This window comes from Protopterus annectens, chromosome 7.part0, assembly GCF_019279795.1.
Source record: "Protopterus annectens isolate FY-2018-M chromosome 7.part0, PAN1.0, whole genome shotgun sequence".
In the NCBI taxonomy this organism is placed as follows: domain Eukaryota; kingdom Metazoa; phylum Chordata; order Ceratodontiformes; family Protopteridae; genus Protopterus; species Protopterus annectens.
Genome location: NC_056739.1, coordinates 222,047,591 through 222,068,102, shown reverse-complemented (window position 1 = coordinate 222,068,102; position 20,512 = coordinate 222,047,591).

The following is a 20,512-nucleotide window of genomic DNA, read 5'->3' as shown; positions in this document are numbered from 1 at the left end:
CCTCATAATAGGAATTGTGAGAAAGTACAGTTTTGTACCTACCATAAATGTAGATGTCCGATAGGTATGCATCTGCAGTCATAACAAATGGGTTGTCCTGCCTCAGGCAGCCCTTCGGTCAGCCGGATTCCAAAGTCTGGGTCTGGCCTCGGCTGATATCGCACTTCACCTGACGTCATAGCTGCTGGGTTATAAAGGCATCAGCCGACGCCATTTTCCTCAGTGTTTCTTGCCCCAGATGCCAGGTGCCCTCTAGGAAGGCTAAATTTGGATAAATGCAGATAATTCTAAACAGCAGAAAGCAAAATATGTATACATATATACATACAAACAAATACACCATAATAGATTCCCCCAGCTAGCTAAAAGAGGGGTAAGTACCCTAGGAATACCACAGAGGGGAAGGAGGGTGGGTAATCCTGACTGCAAATGCATACCTATCGGACATCTACATTTATGGTAGGTACAAAACTGTAGTATGTCCTTCAAGGATGCATCTGCAGTCATAACAAATGGGTAGAATACCATAGCCAAACTGGGGGAGGAGGCACTAAGATAATGATGGTGTAGTTAAGATCCCTTGTAAAACAGCAGTTGCAAAACCTGCTTGGGATCTGGAGTATAAAGGAAGATTATAATGCTTGGCAAATGTATGCACGGAGCTCCAAGTAGCAGCTTCTAAAATGTCTTTGGTAGCCACTCCTCGTAGGAAAGCTGTAGTGATGGCTGTAGCTCTTGTGGAGTGAGGCCTGATATTTTCAGGAGTTGTCTTTCCATGAAATGAGTAGCAGAATCGAATGCAATTTCCTATCCATTTTGAGATTGTCTGTTTTGAAATTGCTTTTCCTTGCACTCCTGTTGCATATGCTACCAGAAACTGGTCAGTTTTTCTGCTGGCCTTGGTTCTGTCCAGATAGTAGCGCAGTTATCTGTGTACATCCAAGGTGTGTAGTAGTTTTTTCCCCCCTGTTCTGTGGGTTGGGGAAGAATGTAGGTAAATGTATGGCTTGGTTCAAGGATACCCTGGATACCACCTTTGGCATAAAAGTAGGATTGGTTCTCAGAGACACTCTATCCTGATGGAAGATAAGGAAAGGCTGCACTGCCATTAATGCCTGTAACTCAGATACCCTTCTTGCTGAAGTGATTGCTAGCAGGAAGGCAGTTTTCCAAGATAAGAACTGTAAGCCTGCTGTTGCTGCTGGTTCAAAAGGGGGAAGTGTTAATTTTTCTAGCACAAAATTGAGATCCCATGCAGGCAAAGGTGGTTTCCTTGGAGGCTTTACATTTTGATCCCTCTCAAAAATTGTCTGAGGAGAGGATGAGAGAAGACAGGAGGATCCATGTTGTACTCTGCTGAAATTGCTGATGCATGTATCTTAATGGAAGAATAGGACAGGCCATTGTGGTACAATTCTGCTAAGTATTCCAGGATGTGTGCTAGGTTTGCTAGTGTGACATTTTCTCCCTTTTCTGCACTCCAAATGAGGAATCTTTTCCATTTGGCTGAATATGTTTTCCTTGTGGAGGGTCTGCGAGCCTCCAGGATAATGTCCTTAACCCTCTGAGATAAATCAAGTTGGTTTTGTTTTATGCAATTTTCCAAGCAGTTAGCTGCAGTGTTTTTAAGTTTGGATGCAGGGTCTTGTAGTTGTTCTGCGTTAGAAGTAAAGGACATAGAGGTAGATGCCATGAATGCGTCCGAGACATGCTTCTCAGTAGCGGGTACCAATGTTGCCTTGGCCAGTCTGGAGCTATCAGAATTACCTTTGGTTGTTCCTCTCTGATCTTCAGTAGAACTTTGTACATCAAAGGAAGAGGTGGCTAAAAGGCATATACTGTCAGGTCCTTCCAGCTGAAAGAAAGGGAGTCCACCCTCCAGGCAAGTGGGTGGTATACTCTTGAGCAGAATTTCTTCAGTTGGTGGTTGTGTGGGGAGGCAAACAGGTCTATCTCTGGCATTCCCCATTTCTTTGTTATGGTTTTGAAAATATCTGGATGCAGCATCCATTCGTGAACATCCGTGGTAGTTCTGCTTAAGCTGTCTGCTAGTGAATTCTCTTTTCCTGGTACAAATTTGGCCTGCAGTTGGATGTTGAGATTCAGGGCCAAGTTCCACAGGTCCATTGCCGTCCGGCATAGAGGGTATGAATGTGTGCCTCCCTGTTTGTTGATGTACCACATGACTGTGGTATTGTCCGTCCTTATCAGCAGGTGTCCTTGCTGGATGAATGGTCTGAATGCCTCAATTGCATGTTTCACTGCCAGCATCTCCTTTAGGTTTATGTGTAGATTCAGCTGGTCTTGTGACCATAGGCCTTGGATACACTTGTCTTCCATGTGTGCCCCAGCCTAGGTCTGAGGCGTCCGTGGTGATGGTCTGCCTTGGATGTGGTTTGTGGAAAGGCAATCCTCTGTTTATCTGACAGGCCTGAGCTCACCACAGGAATTCTTTTTTCAGACATGGAATGATTGGTATCTGGGCTTCTAGACTGTGTCTGTGCTGAGACCATACATTCCTTAGGTACCATTGTAACTTTCTCATATGCAGCCTGGCATGTGGGATCAATATTATGCAGGATGCCATGTAACCCAGGGCCTGTAGGACTTTCCTTGCAGTAAGCTGAGTTTGTCTTGTTAATGCCATGAAATAGACTGGTAGTTGCTTTTGTTTTTCCTTTGTGAGAAAAGCCATCTGAGTTATTGTGTCCAGTTCTGCACCCAAAAATGTTATCCTTTGAGATGGCACTAGTCTTGACTTTTGTATGTTGACTGTGTATCCCAAGGCTTGCAGCAGTTGTATGACATTGGCCAAATCCTTTATTAATTTTGTCTTGTTGTCCACTTGTATTAGGCAGTCGTCCAGGTATGGGTAGATTTGAATTCCCTGAAGCCTGCAATGAGCAACTACTGATGCCAGGCATTTCGTGAATACTCTGGGCACAGTAGATAAGCCAAAGGGCAATGCTGAGAATTGATAATGCTCTGATCCTGCAAGAAATCTGAGGTGTCTTCTGCAATCTGCAGCATGAGCCTTATACAAGTGGTAGTGAGAATCCGGGACCCTGTAGTATCTGTCAGGCTTTGCAGGGGCCGGGGGAAGAGAATCAGGGGCAGTACTGGCATCATTGTATGCATCATCAACAACTGATAGTACAGGTGGAATGGCTAAAGGCCTATGCTGTGGTAAGTGTAAAAAAGTCCTTAGCCTTTTCCTAGAATCAGAAAAATCCTGACCCTGCCATTGGAAGTGTTCCCTCATTGAGTGTAGGGTTTCCGCAAAAGAAAATTCTTCTGGAGGTGAGGCAGAAGGAATGGAGTCTTCTGCATCAGAATCCTCATAAGGTGAGTACGGGCCTTCCTGATGGTCCGATACATCTGAACCATCCGAGGAGTAGTCAGAGGACAGAGGTTCAGGAGGTTCAGTCCTAGGCCTCTTTTCAGGAGGGTTGTGAGGCCCTGTCTGGGTGAGGATGGGTTCCCCTGATCAGAGAAATAAGGTCCTCAGCAAGGCTGAGAATCTGGGAACTTGAGGTAGGCCTGTGAGAGGGAGCTTTTGAAGGTAAGGCCTTGGAAAGTTTGGCTGCTTTAGCCCTGGAAAAGGCCCTGATAGACATAGAAGCAGGGGTCTAGCTGCCCCATGCAGGAGTAGAGATGTCCAGCGGAATAGTGTCAGACAACTCTTGTGTGCCTGCTACTTCAGCAGGAATTTCTGTAGCCGACTCAGCCATGGCCTGTGTGGCCTCGGTTATCGGAGGCATGCTTTCGGCCGAAGGAGAACCGAGGTCTTGGTTTCAGCGAAACCGAGACACTTTCTGTAGCCTAACGTGGTTTCAGCCGAAACCGGGCCGCAGTGTCGGTCCTTTTCTTTCGTTTTTAGCTAAATGTGTAGTCGGAGTCTCCGATGGCATTTTATATGCAAAAGTGGAGCCAAAAAACTCTTCTGCAAACTCCGACCGACGTCTAAGAGTCTGTCGGTTGAAGGAAGCACAGGCTAAACAAGCTGATACGTCGTGGTCTGGGCCTAAGCAAGGAAGGCAGTAAGAGTGGAAATCCTTATGAGGTATTTGTTTCCCACAAGTTAAACAATTATTTACTTTGTCTGACATCGGCTGAGGCAAGAAAGAGTCCCCAATGGGGTACTTAGCTTTTTAGAAGTCTTCGGTACGTTGAAATCTCTGGATCTGACCGACCGGCACTTGCGAAAAGCTTCTCCTTCAGGCACCGCGCGGCAAGAAAGACTAAGGAAAATGGTGTCGGCTGATGCCTTTATACCCCAGCAGCTATGACGTCGGGTGAAGTGCGACATCAGCCGAGGCCAGACCCAGACTTTGGAATCCGGCCGACCGAAGGGCTGCCTGAGGCAGGACAACCCATTTGTTATGACTGCAGATGCATCCTTGAAGGACATCAACACATACAGAGCAGAAACCAGGTTTAAGAGGCAGGATTTGAGTGAGCCATATAATGCTTAACTGACAATGACTGGAAGGTTTATAAGTGATGTATAATGTTTGCAACTACAGTTGTTTCAAGGGTGTCTGTGGTGTAAACTGCAACTAAAGTGGTATAATTTTGTATGTCTTTCATTTATATAAGACTGCCTTTGTCATACGTGAAAATTTAATAAAGATGTTTGGGAAAAAGGTGACCTAGAAGAATTCATAATTTCTTACATGAAACATGGGAGGCAAGAATAATATTAGCTGGGGACTTAAATTTACCAGAAACAGACTGGAATAATACTGATTAAACTACATTAGTAAGGAAATTATTCACAATGTATATTCAGGAACAATTGCTTCAGACTGTAAAAAAAAAAAAAAAAAAAAACACTACCAGGAGACTGAACATACTACACATTTGTGTTCCTAAAAAAATTACTGTTACTTCAAGTCAAGTTTACCACCATTGATGTGCAGTGATCATGGGGTTATAAAGGTTAATTTGTTGCTAGATAATTCTGCCAAACTGAAAACTAAACCAATGCACAGAAGGTTAATTACAGATTATATTGAAGCATGAGTCACTGTGTAAAACTAACTGGAGTGAGGTGTTCAGTGGAAAAACTGCAGATGGAATGTGGAAAGTTTTGAAAGAGAAACTGTTTGAGTGCAAAACAATGTTTATCAGGATCTAGGCATACGTCAGGGGGATATAGTTCCTAAGAACAAGACATCTGATTAAGGTAAGAGGCAAAAATGTACGAAATGGAAGACAGGTCAAATTACAACTTTGAAAACTGAAATAAACAAGCTGGACAAACAGATTAAGCACAGTGAGACAAGATCAAGAAAATGTATATAAAGATATTGAGCATAATGGGAAACCTTTTATAGATACATAAGATGTGGAAGGAGTAAAGACATACAAATTAACTTTGTGTAGATTCTAAAATTTATTTTCAGACACAACAGATTGTAGATGTATTTACAAAATCTTATGCAAAACAGTTTGGCTCCACAAAGGGGGTAATAAGTTGTCCTAGTGACATACAGGGTAACCTCAGATACTGGAATCAAATAAGATTATATTGAAAAAGAACTGTACAAACTGGATCCAAACAAAGCACAGGGAGGAGATGGAATTAGTAATAATGACCTGAGAACACTTCAGCAAGAACTTATGGTACCATTATATCTAGATCTATTATTCACTAGGTCATATAAATATGGGGAGATTAATCAAGATTGGAGACATGTGCTTATTAAACCTGCCTTTAAGTTAAAGGGGAGTAGGACAAACCCAGAGTTGTACAGACCCTTAAGTCTACATTCATGTTGTGGAAAAATAATGGAGAAGGTAATGGAGGATAAGATACGGTCAGAACTGGATAGGCTGGGACTTGAAACCATATATCAGTATGCATATGTTGAAAATAGATTTACCACCACCTGTTTCATGACGTTCTATAACAATACAATAACAGCTATGAATGTGCAATGATGGAATTTATACAGATTTAACTTCAGCATTTGACAGGGTCATACACAAATCACTAATTAATAAATTAGAGCAACTAGGTAATGATGTACTCTTGATGAGATGGATAAGCTGCATGGCTTTCAAATAGGACATGGCACGTAATACAGCAACTGAACAGGTGAAATTTTTGGTTACAGTCAGGGTGTCCTATAGGGCTCTGTCCTTGGCCCTTACTTGTTTAGATTGTATCTTTCAGACCTAACATTTTCATCTGAGGTGTTCTATAGTTTATATGCAGATGACCTGAAACTGGGTAAACTGATTATGTGTGTTACAGATAAGGCATGTCTGCAAAACAACTTGACTAAATTGACCATTTGGGCACAGGAGAATAATATGCTGATAAATGCATCAAAAACTAAGCATATGAGATGTGGGGGACATAAATTGAAAGGTGAATATTTAATACTGCACAAGGTGATTGAAACTGTAGACTCATTTAAGGACCTGGGTATATGGGTAGATTCAGCTATGAATTTTCCAATAATACCAACCAACTGGTTAATGATAGTTATAGAACTATAGGTTGTATAAAAAGACTTATAAAGTCTAGGAAATCAAAAATGATGAAGTCATTTTTGTTAGTTACATTAGACCCAAACTTGACTATGGAATAACAATATAGAAACCCTACAAGAAAACAAGCATAAGTAAACTGGAAAGAATACAGTGGGAAATATACCAAGGGACTCCACGGATATAAAAATTTAAGTTATTATGAAAGACTAAAATATATGAACTTGTACAGTGTCTCTTACAGATAAGCTAAGAGGAGAGTATATACGTAATTTAGAGACATCTACCTCTGGGAATGTTTGGGGTTATCAAAAAACACTTGAGAATCATCAAGACAACCTATGCAGAAGATTCTATAGAAATGAAAAGTGCACTTATTGGTTCTCTGACAGAGCAGCTGATGCACTGAACAGACTACCACATTACATTAAAGTACGTACTAGTTTAGATAATTTTAACAGCCTGGACAAGTGTTTTTATACATTGGCAAGCTAGAAGGGCATTAATGTCTGTGCTTGAAATATTTGTATGTAGGTATACAAGTTCACAGCAACAGACTCATTGCACTCTGACACGAAATGCATGAAATCAATGGGACTAGTGTTAGGTCTGCTACACTGTAGGCAAACATTACACATGTCAAACTCTTTCAGGATAGAAATACTTTCAGGGTCACAGTTTCTTTATAGTTTCATAGTATAGTACTAGGCTATCTGCCCTGGGGCATTTGTAAGCCTAGCCATAGTGATGTGGCATTTGCCACCCCATGAAATGGTACAAAAATGTACAGAATAAATTTAGAATACTGTGTCTAGTAGTGACACAATGAAGGTCCCCTTATATAATAGAATTAGTTTACTGTGTCCCTGTCTAGCAGTGACACAGATGTGACCCCTGGGGTAAACTTATGATCTCCCATCCACTCATCAAGATTTCTTTTGAAGAGAGTCAGTGAGGGGCTCTGCCTAATATGAACTGGGATCTTGTTCCAAAGCATGGGAAGCCTCTGGGTTATGAATCTATCCCTCCAGCATGTCCTATTCATACTTGTGCCGAGGTTTAAGTCTTTAGCTCTCGTGGTCCTGATGGACTTGGATTTTTTGAGGTGGAGCATGTCCATCAGATCCTGATTGGACATGGCCTTGTACGTCAGGCAGAGATCACCTCTGAGCAGGCGGTATGATACTGAATAGAGCTGAAGTTTCTTTAGTCTGGCAGAATAAGACATATGTTGGAGACCCTTGATCCTCTTGGTGAGGTACCTTTGTGGTCTCTCCAGCTGTTGCAAATGCCAGGTGAGGTACATACCAAATGGGGCATTGTACTCAATCATGGGTCTGATAAGGGAGGAATATAGGGGTACAATGACATCCTTGGATCTGGATGTGAATCCCTTCCTGATGAGGTGTGCAAGGTAGAATGTTTTTCTAACCACTTTGGCAATGTGGGTATCAAATGAGAGGTCGCTGTCGACTTGGGTCCCTAGGTCTCTGATTACTTTTTCAGTACTCAGTGGGTTGCTGTCTATGTGATAATTTGTGGGTACTTTGTTTTTCCCAAAGGGGATGACTATACATTTTTTGGCATTTAGTTTAAGGCCGTGACTCCGGCACCAGTTGTCCGTTTCTGTGAGGCCTTTTTGTAGGATGTGTGTGTCTGCTGGTGTATCGACTATGGCGCCTAGTTTGCAGTCATCTGCGAACTTTGTTAGCCACAGCCCTCCCGTGTTTGCTTTAACATCTGAGAAATAAATGCCGAACAAGAGGGGTCCCAGGACAGATCCCTGTGGGACACCACTTGTGACTGGCTTTGAGTCTGACATTGCTCCAGCAATTTTAACTTTATGGGTTCTGTCCTTTAGCCAGTTTGCAACCCATCTAGTGACATAAGGGTTTACATTTAAGCTGTTGAGCTTATCTATGATGCCTGAGTGCGGTATTGTGTCGAAGGCCTTAGCCAAGTCCAGGTATGCTGTATGGACTGCTTTGCCCTCGTCAATGGCTCTAGTGACTGTTTCGAAAAAGTCAACCAGGTTTAAAAGGCAGGATCTGCCCTTTACAAAGCTGAACTGGGTGGGGTCAAGTGTCTGTAGGTCCCTATGTCTCTGTTTATGAGTTCCATAATGATTCTTTCCATAGCTTTGCAGACCAGGCTGGTTAAGCTTATGGGGTGGTAGTTTCCAGGGTCTGTAGAGGCACCCCCCTTGTGGAGTGGGACCACTGTTGCTGTACGCCAGTGTTCAGGTACATATCCTGAAGTAAGCCTAAGGTTAAATAGCATTTTTATGTGTGGGTTTAGCTCCTCTTGGAGTTCACGTAACACGCAACCCGGGATACCGTCAAGTCCCATTGATGCTGTGTTTTTTGCTTTGTTTAGGGCGGTTCTCACTTGGACATCTGAGATTACAGGGAGATTACATTCAGCTGGGATAAGTATTTCTTCTTTGGGGGTGAAGGAGGAATTTTTTAAAAACCTGAAACTGGGTAAACTGATTATGTGTGTTACAGATAAGGCATGTCTGCAAAACAACTTGACTAAATTGACCATTTGGGCACAGGAGAATAATATGCTGATAAATGCATCAAAAACTAAGCATATGAGATGTGGGGGACATAAATTGCAAGGTGAATATTTAATACAGCACAAGGTGATTGAAACTGTAGACTCATTTAAGGACCTGTGTATATGGGTAGATTCAGCTATGAATTTTCCAATAATACCAACCAACTGGTTAATGATAGTTATAGAACTATAGGTTGTATAAAAAGTCTTATAAAGTCTAGGAAATCAAAAATGATGAAGTCATTTTTGTTAGTTACATTAGACCCAAACTTGACTATGGAATAACAATATAGAACCCTACAAGAAAACAAGCATAAGTAAACTGGAAAGAATACAGGGGGAAATATACCAAGGGACTCCACGGATATAAAAATTTAAGTTATTATGAAAGACTAAAATATATGAACTTGTACAGTGTCTCTTACAGATAAGCTAAGAGGAGAGTATATACGTAATTTAGAGACATCTACCTCTGGGAATGTTTGGGGTTATCAAAAAACACTTGAGAATCATCAGACAACCTATGCAGAAGATTCTATAGAAATGAAAACTGTACTTACTGGTTCTCTGACAGAGTAGCTGATGCACTGAACAGACTACCACATTACATTAAAGTAAGTACTAGTTTAGATAATTTTAACAGCCTGGACAAGTGGGCATTAATGCCCGTGCTTGAAATATTTGTATGTAGGTATACAAGTTCACAGCAACAGACTCATTGCACTCTGACACGAAATGCATGAAATCAATGGGACTAGTGTTAGATCTGCTACACTGTAGGCAAACATTACAAATGTCAAACTCTTTCAGGATAGAAATACTTTCAGGGTCACAGTTTCTTTATAGTTTCATAGTTTCATAGTATAGTACTAGGCTATCTGCCCTGGGGCATTTGTAAGCCTAGCCATAGTGATGTGGCATTTGCCACCCCATGAAATGGTACAAAAATGTACAGAATAAATTTAGAATACTGTGTCTAGTAGTGACACAATGAAGGTGCCCTTATATAATAGAATTAGTTTACTGTGTCCCTGTCTAGCAGTGACACAGATGTGACTCCTGGGATAAACTTACGATCTCCCATCCACTCATCAAGATTTCTCTTGAAGAGAGTCAGTGAGGGGCTCTGCCTAATATGAACTGGGATCTTGTTCCAAAGCATGGGAAGCCTCTGGGTTATGAATCTATCCCTCCAGCATGTCCTATTCATACTTGTGCCGAGGTTTAAGTCTTTAGCTTTCGTGGTCCTGATGGACTTGGATTTTTTGAGGTGGAGCATGTCCATCAGATCCTGATTGGACATGGCCTTGTATGTCAGGCAGAGATCACCTCTGAGCAGGCGGTATGATACTGAATAGAGCTGAAGTTTCTTTAGTCTGGCAGAATAAGACATATGTTGGAGACCCTTGATCCTCTTGGTGAGGTACCTTTGTGGTCTCTCCAGCTGTTGCAAATGCCGGTGAGGTACATACCAAATGGGGCATTGTACTCAATCATGGGTCTGATGAGGGAGGAATATAGGGTACAATGACATCCTTGGATCTGGATGTGAATCCCTTCATGATGAGGTGTGCAAGGTAGAATGTTTTTCTAACCACTTTGGCAATGTGGGTATCAAATGAGAGGTCGCTGTCGACTTGGGTCCCTAGGTCTCTGATTACTTTTTCAGTACTCAGTGGGTTGCTGTCTATGTGATAATTTGTGGGTACTTTGTTTTTCCCAAAGGGATGACTATACATTTTTGGCATTTAGTTTAAGGTCGTGACTCGCACCAGTTGTCCGCTTCTGTGAGGCCTTTTTGTAGGATGTGTGTGTCTGCTGGTGTATCGACTATGGCGCCTAGTTTGCAGTCATCTGCGAACTTTGTCAGCCACAGCCCTCCTGTGTTTGCTTTAACATCTGAGAAATAATTGCCGAACAAGAGGGGTCCCAGGACAGATCCCTGTGGGACACCACTTGTGACTGGCTTTGAGTCTGACATTGCTCCAGCGATTTTAACTTTATGGGTTCTGTCCTTTAGCCAGTTTGCAACCCATCTAGTGATATAAGGGTTTACATTTAAGCTGTTGAGCTTATCTATGATGCCTGAGTGGGTATTGTGTCGAAGGCCTTTGCCAAGTCCAGGTATGCTGTATGGACTGCTTTGCCCTCGCCAATGGCTCTAGTGACTGTTTTGAAAAAGTCAACCAGGTTTAAAAGGCAGGATCTGCCCTTTACAAAGCCGAACTGGGTGGGGTCAAGTGTCTGTAGGTCCCCTATGTCTCTGTTTATGAGTTCCATAATGATTCTTTCCATAGCTTTGCAGACCAGGCTGGTTAAGCTTATGGGGTGGTAGTTTCCAGGGTCTGTAGAGGCAGCCCCTTGTGGAGTGGGACCACTGTTGCTGTACGCCAGTGTTCAGGTACATATCCTGAAGTAAGCCTAAGGTTAAATAGCATTTTTATGTGTGGGTTTAGCCCCTCTTGAGTTCACGTAACACGCAACCCGGGATACCGCCAAGTCCCATTGATGCTGTGTTTTTTGCTTTATTTTAGGCGATTCTCTCTTGGACATATGAGATGACTGGACGATTACATTCAGCTGGGATAAGTATTTCTTCTTTTGGGGGTGAAGGAGGGAAGAAATTTGCACTGAACCTGTCAGCCAGAATGTTGGCAATATCTGTGGGTTCAGTGTACTTTTTATTGTTGTGAACCAACTCTGAGCATATCTGAGGGTTTCCGCCCAGGTTTCTAACATAGCTGAAGAAGGCTTTGTGGTTATCTTTAGTGTCCTTAGCGATTTTTCTCTCAAAGTTGACCTTGGATGTTTTTATGAGAGAACGTAGTTTTCTGCTAATGTTGATCAGAGATGTCTTCCCTTCGTGGGATTTTGCTCTGACGTGCAGTAGCTTCCTTCTTTTGTTATACAATTTGTTTATGGCTGAGGTCCACCAGACAGGACGCTTACCTTTGGTGGAGAGGATCTTGGATTTGTTTGGGATTGCATGATCCATGCATTCTTGGAGATGTCCATAGAAAGCATTTGTGAAGGATTCAGCATCGTGGGATGTGGTATCCACTGGCACAGTGGGCTTAAAGGATACCATCTCAGTCTTAAGAAGAGTGAAGTCTGCTTTTGAGAAGTTTTTCACTGTGGTCTTTTGTGCTGGGGGTGGAGGTGGGATATGTATATCCAGGGTGATTAGTTTGTGGTCAGATCTCACTAGTGAGGGGTATACTTCCGGTGTGGAGCATTTTGTCCCCATGTTTGTGATGATCAGGTCTAGTATATTATCTCCCCTAGTGGGAGAGGTGACTAATTGTTCCAGTGCATTCGAATTTATGAATTCCAGGAACCTTTGGGCTAGGGTATTAGGGCTAGAATAATGTGCCCAATCTATGTTTGGGTAGTTGAAGTCTCCCAGTATGATGGTATTTTGTGATACATTCATATCCTCCAATGTCTTCAGGAAGGCTGAGTGGAGTTCTTGAGATTGGGAGAGTTTCTACAGTCTATCCACAGAAATATGTCCAAATTAAAGATACAGTTTCTTGAAAAACTTTAAGAGAACATGACCAGGTTTGAGAAGCAAAAACTGTAATGACCTCATTGAAACAAAGGCATATCTTAATGTCTATCTAAACTGATGGCACAATGTTCAGAGATAGCAAAACTGAATCACAGTTTAGGCATCACAGCTTTGTCATTGTTTATGCCCACAACTACTCATGCTTTTTTTAAGGATGCCTTACACAGCAATCAACATACCTCAACTAGAGCTACTTCTGCTTCAATACCGCTCTTCATGTGACCTATTCTTTGCTATTTCACTGTCTCCATGAAACACATTACTTTTCAATCTCCAAACATGGAAATCTAAAAACTAGGTGCATCATTTTTTAATCTAGTTTCAGAGTTACTCTGATGGTTTACTGATATAGTTGCCTGACCATTTTACTTTGTAAATGGCACATGTGCATGCAAGTATTGATCATAGCAGACAAAAAATATTCTGCGATACTTGGTCTGAAACCAGCTGAGTTATGTTGCATTATTCTCTCTATTTTGTTTTTTTCCATCATTGTAATTGATTTTATTTACTTCTCCTTGGACTGTCTACTGGCCAGTGATAATTCCCTGCCAGACTTGTCTAGTGGATTTCAAGCCTGTAATGGCATTCATACTAGACTCTTCTATCTGCCCAAATTTCTGCTTCAAAGATGTCTGTGAAATATGTTGTCACAAATTTTTTACCTAATACCTACTGCAGTGCCAGATGCCTTTTCTTCCAAAATGTGCTTTACAGCTGACTTCATGAGGCAAATTTTCAACAAATCTGGTAATGCTGCATTTCACTTACCCTGGGACAGGAGGATGAAAAGCCATTTCACAAGACTGCATTTCTAGCTTTTTCCCCCTAACATGTTAAAACATCCTGCAAATGACAATCAAAGACCAAGTCTTTTTCTAAGGGTACACTGAATAAACTGTTCCCTTAAATCCCTAGTGAGGGCATCAATGCAGAGTTGGGCTACTAATGGAGTCTAAGGTTGCACCAGTGACACAGTTTTCTCCAATATAATAGTCATAATTTTATTGCAGGCTTATCCACCCTTTAAAACACTCTGAGTCAGTCTAGTAAACATCTCTCTCAAGGGTCCATCCTGTGCATCTTTAGAAATATTCACTAGCTACCCCAAATGCAAAGGAGGATTAAACCTAACAGATTTTCAGCTATACTACAAGATTATATGTGCTAATAGAATTATCTCAATCTCAAAATATTGCCCTACGAAAGATAGTTGGTCCCCATCATGGGTTAAAATTTGGTACCAGCATGTGATTAACAGTAACAAACCCTCCCCTTTATAGCCCCGATAAATTATAGTGGCACAAAGATTAACAGTATAAAGATGAAAATAAAAATATTTCAGAACTTGATAAAATCTCTCAAATTGGACAGGGCTCTACCTCTCCTCCAACCTAGTCACATGAATCCCAACATTAGAATTAATAAAGTGTTAGATCTTAGAGAGTATCCACTAATCAAAGACTGTATGGTGTGGGATATTCAGACATAGGGAAAAAACAATGCAAAAATTGCGTTGTCCTAAAAGTGAATAATAAGTACACTATTGTACTCAGTCAGATTAGAGAGCTCTTAGCAACCCTAACTAGAGAAATAACTATTGATGAGATAGATGTAACCAGATTAATGCAGATTATGAACAGCTTGTCCTACAAGAAAATAATGCTTATCAAACACCTATAAACTGGTTAGCTCCATTATACACAAATCCTTACTGTTATACTCCAGATAGTGGGACCAGCAAGGAAGAGTTTTTACAGAAGAACAGAAACTTAAAGAAATAGAATCTACTATTAAGTATCTCTATTTAAAAAGCTTATCTAGACACAATTAAAGATTAATAACAGCACCTATTATACTCCCCTGATCCTAAACAAGTTTGATCCTAAGGTTTCTTCATCCTGCACATGTTGTTCCATTCCCCAGGCCGACATCCTCCATGTTTTATGGTTTTGCAAACACACAAACTTTGGTTCTCTTTAAATGTTCGCCTAGAAAAAAATGGGGCATCAAAAATCAACCCTGCCTTGGGAACTTGCTGCCCTCCATATCACAGACCTTAAACTTTCCAAAATGGAATTTCATACACTAATTACTTTATGTTCATTTATCAAACTTTATATAACTAAAAACTGGCTAGATCACACCAAACTGGAATTGTTTTAGAAACATGGCTATCAAATATATGTCCTCTCAAAAACTTATTAAAAATATAAACAAACAAGCCTATTATCAGAAATTCTGGAAAACTTCTTTTCGGCCACATCCTTGAAGATTAGAGAAGTGAGTGAAGTAGAGATCCAACTTCCTGCGTTAGAATACAGTATGGCCCATGTAAACAAACTGAGTGATTCACACTTCATATATACATTCACCACAAAACTTAAACTATTGTTTTTTGTGTTCGTTTTACCTTGATGTGTATTAGTAGCACTTTGCAGATAGTGTACATAGTTACTTGTACTAGATTTGGTAGTGTTTAGTTTTATTTTGATACATAGATTGCAACCTCTGCTGAGCTACTCAACTGTCAGATTCTATATTGTTTGTTCTTGTGAATAAAATCAATACAAATTTTTATTGGAAAAAAAAACCCCATCAAACTTAAATCAAGTTGAAACCATACTGCTGTAGTGGATGTATGCCTATGTATGTGCTTTAAATAAGGAAGCTTTGTGACATTGTACAGTCTCTACTACATTTGCTGTATATCCTTACAATTATTATTTATTGCTCTCTGTATTATACTTGCATCTGTGTGCATGTTTACGTATGTTGATTAAAATCAGGTCTAATTTGTATAACTTCCACTATAAAAATACTATTTTCATTTTTTGTAAATATATATATATATATATTCACTAGCTGCTTAAGGATTCCCACCTTGTAACATATCATTTGGGTTTGACAAATGAAAACTCTGATCACAATAAGAGAGACAGTAGACATACTTCCCCCGTCACTGGGGACAGTATTGAGACTAGCCACTGGTGGCATCCACTGATACCACAGAGAATCTACCACTAAAGTCTTGGTTAGGTATCAGAAATGTGAGTCTTGGGTTGCTGACACTCAACAGTTTGATCACAAAGTAGTTTGTGCTACATACATGCAATGATCAGGATTTTAGTATCTTGGAGAATTACATTTTCTCCGAGGTACAAAGAAGTTTGTAGTTATGTTTAAGGGGGTTCAGATGCTTTAAAAATGTAATAGCAACTTTCAGTTTTTTGTTGCTGTGATCTCATTTTTTAACTCTATTTCATCCAAATAAACATGCATCATATATCATTTTGCCAACAATCTACTCCAACTACTGATGTAAGACAAAAATACTTTTTATACCTAATTTAACAGCATCTCCATGTAACACAACATAAAATGAACACTGTCATTTAGATGTGTATTCTTTCAGGTGTTTCCCTAGCAACATTTGTTTAAATATGCAATCAGTTATTAACACACCTTTCAAAGTAACAAATCAAGCTGATGGGCCCAAAAGAACTTCTATTAAAGGATTAACTTAATGCTAGACGCACAAAATGGGCAGCAAATATTCTTTAACATGGCTAAAACTTTAACTGCAATTGTTGACCCTATCCAGCGTAAGTGAATGGCAATACAGTATTACTTAACAATACATTCATACACATTTATTATTCTGGCTTAGCATTAACCCCAAAGTATACATTCTCCACAGTAACCATTAAGCTACAGACGTTTCCTCTGATGCTCTTTTGACAATGCAACTATCTCTAGTCCCTCTGTAGTATAATTAAACAACAATGTCAAATCATCTGTTACTGTTGATTTTCTTACACTAGTACTTCTCTCTCAGCCACTATCAACAACAAAATAATGCTACCCATTTTAGTTTAGAACATCCTAAATTGTCATATCCTAATAACATTAAAATGTTGATAAGCCTTAAATATCTCCAATAATAGATTTGGTCACAGTCTTAAAAAGGGCAAAACAAACATGAGCTCCCAACTACTCGTCCTCAGACTCCAACAGTGACAGTTTGCACAGAGAAATATGATCCTCAAATGTTTTCAGATTTAAAAAAATATTTCCATGTAAACTCTACACCTCTATTACTCCTCCTTTACTTTGTGGCATTCTCTCAACAACCGACAAATCCATTTTCAAATGACTCCATCAAAGCAGTCATCTAAACAGAGTACTCCAGTCCTGCCATATCTAATCAAGTGTCTTAGCATCTTCTAGCCCCACAAACATATCTAATTAGCAACTCGCATCACACCTACCCAATAAAATCTACAACTGACAAAGGGGAATCTAGCAGTTCAGACAATCCTAAATCGAGCACCTTAATCAAATCTCATTTGAAATGTGTAGCCATGTCCCCTTCATTTTGAACCAAATCTTAATTATTCCCAAAATACAGCTTTTATTTTCTTATCTTTCCACTTCCTTAAACCTGTCTCACCTTAGACAATCACTTTAGTAACAACCAACAGTTAACAACTATGCTTACCAGGAATTAAGAGTCGGCCTCTCTAATATACTACATAAACTCAAAGTCATGACCAAGTGCTTTAAGACGCTTTGGGAGGGTTTACAGCCTCATAGCATAATATCCTCATAACATAAAAGTACAGTTTTGTACCTACCATAAATGTAGATGTTTGAGTGCTAATACAGCTGCAGTAATAACATATGGGTTCTCTGCCGTCAGGCGGTCCCTCGTTCGGCTGAATTCCAAAGTCTAGGTCCGGCGTCGGTTGTTGTCGCTTCCTTTCCTGATGTCAGAGAGGCAGGAGTATATAAGACACAGCCGACGCCATTTTCTTCAGTCTTTCTTGCCCCAGATGTCAGGTGCCCCCAGTAGGAAGGCAATACATAAATTATATTTATATACATGCAATGCAATGTGATCAAAAAACAGTAGTTGCAAGCAAATATACCATAGAAGGATAACCCAAACAGGTTGTATGAAGAGGGGTTAGGTCCTAAGCCTTTACCAAGAGGGGAAGGAGGGAGGAAAATCTGTACTGCAGCTGTATTAGCACTCGAACATCTACATTTATGGTAGGTACAAAACTTTTAGTTATGTACTCACCATAACTTCAGATGTTTGGAATCCATCTCGCCTACATTCTGACTGATGGGTTCGGAGCCAATCCCTCGGCTCCGACTCGGCACGCTTATGCCAAAGAGCGAAGTCTCTTATTGGCTGAGCTTACTATATCCCAGGATGCACCACCACCAGTCCCCCAGATCTAGTTTGTCCGCATACATGCACACATGCACGCCCTGCTTATATAACATCGTCAGATGAAACAAGATAAAACAGTATAACTCAAAACCGCTCAATCTCTTCTGATCTCCAAGGCAGGGGAAGGAGGGTGGGTATTAGGAATGTAAAAGATGGATCCCAAACATCTGAAGTTATGGTGAGTACATAACTAAAAGATGTTATGTGATCCTATCTCGCCTACATTCTGACTGATGGGACAGCGTCCCTAGCACCTGAATCCTGGGTGGCTCACTGGAAAACACTCCTGAGTACCGTGGAACCAAATGATGCTCGCCCTTTAGATGCCACATCCAATTTATAGTGGGAAATGAAAGTGTGCGGATTGGACCAAGTAGCCGCAGCACAAATCTCCGATATAGCGAGCTTGGAATGAAAAGCTATAGAAGTCGCCATAGCTCTGGTAGAGTGAGCTTTGATAGATGTTGTAAGCTGCTTATTCGAAGAAGAATAAGCCTGAGTTATACAATCTCTAATCCATTTGGAGATAGTAGGTTTTGTAATGGTTTTACCCAATTTATTGTCTGAGAAGGACACAAACAACTGGTCTGACTTACGAAATTGCTGAGTCCTGTCTAAATAGAAGCGCAATTGCCTGTGAACATCCAATTTATGGAGAGTGTATTCTGCTTCATTGGAAAATTTTGGGAAGAAAACTGGTAGCTCTAGAGATTGTTGAAGACAGAGATTAGAACAGACCTTTGGGACAAAGGATGGATTAGGCCTAAGTGATACTCTATCCTTGTGGAAAATCAAGTACGGTGGTTTAATAGATAGGGCTTGAAGCTCTGAAACTCTTCTTGCAGAAGTAATTGCAACTAAGAAGGCAGTTTTCCAAGACAGATATTTTAACTCACATGTAGCAGCCGGTTCGAAAGGGGAAGATGTTAATGCACGAAGCACCAAATCAAGATCCCACGGAGGCCTGGATGAAAAACTGGGGGTCTTAACAGGCCCGCACCTTTAATGAAAGTTTTGCATAGTCTGCTGCTCATCAACGGAGGATCCATGGATTCGTGGAATTTAGAGATAGCCGCCAGTTGGACTTTAATAGTAGAGACAGAAGATCCTTGATTAAACAGGGATGTTAAGAATTTCAAAACTTCCGGGATTGGAGCAGTGATAGGGTCTAAGCCCCTGAGTTGAGCCCAGATAGCAAACCTCTTCCACTTACTGAGGTACAATTTCTTAGTGGTGGGTTTGTGGGCTGAAGATAAAATGTGAATAACTTCCGGGTCTAATGTGTGACTTCTGACTAAAGTCGGAAGTGGAGGAGCCAGGCTGTCAACTTCAAGGAGTGTAGGGACTGATGCTGTCGTCCCGACTGATGAATTAGCAAATCCGGAGTTAGATCTAAAGTCCAAGGATCGTCCACCGCATGTTTCTTCAGGTAGGGGAACCATACCTGACGAGGCCAGTATGGAGCAATCAGTATCATTGTGGACCCCAATTGAGAAGCTTTTTGAATGACTTTGGAGAGAAGTGGAATCGGAGGAAAGGCATAAAGTAGCCCTGTTGGCCACGGTTGTGCTAGAGCATCCATAGCTGCTTCCCCTTGATGTGGAGTCAAGGAGAAGAACCTTTTGCACTTCGTGTTTAGTGATGTTGCAAATAGGTCGCAGCACGGCGTCCCCCATCTCCTGAAAACCTGAGCTGCTACTGTTTCGTTTAGGGACCACTCGTGAGGAGAGAGAATTGTTCTGCTCAATCTGTCTGCCAATATATTTGATTTCCCCGGAATGTGGGTCGCTACCAAGAAACGGCTGGTAGCTACAGCCCATTCCCACACCCTCATGGCCTCTCTGCAAAGGGGGTAAGATCTGGTCCCTCCTTGTTTGTTTAGATACCAGACCACCGACATGTTGTCTGTGTGGATGGCGATGATGCCCTGAGGAAGAAACTTGTGTAAGGCCTGTAGGGATAGAAGTACAGCCCTCATCTCCAATACATTGATGTGGAGAAGAGCTTCGTCTGGAAGCCAGGAGCCCTGAACTAACCTGCCCAGACAATGCCCCCCCCACCCTATCTGGGAGGCATCTGTCGTCAGGGTAACCACTGGAGAGGGAATAACAAAGGAGCTTCCTTGATTTAGATTGGATGTCTGAAGCCACCAGCGAAGGTCCCGTTTGCATGTTTCTGTGATCATGATGGGATGATTGAGGGGAAGGTCCTGAAAGGACCATTGAGTTGACAATAGCCACTGAAGAATCCTCATGTGCAATCTTGCCAGAGGAACTAGAAGAACCGTGGCAGACATCGAACCTAAAACCTGTAGGACCATCCTGGCTGGGGCTTTGGATCTTGAAATCAGGGCTTGAACTTGGCCTTGTAAAGTTTGGATCCTTTCGGTAGGAAGAAAACGCATCAATTTTGAGTCTATCTCTGCTCCTATGAACCTTATGCGCTGAGAGGGCAGCAAGACAGATTTTGACCAATTGAATGTAATTCCCAGGGTAGCACCCAGGAGATGGTGGCTTTGAGGTTGTCCATTAGTAGATGCCTGGTGGTGGCAGTCAGGAGCCAGTCGTCCAGATAGGGAAACACTTGGAATCCAAGACTCCTCAGGTGAGCAGTCACTACTGCCAAACACTTGGTGA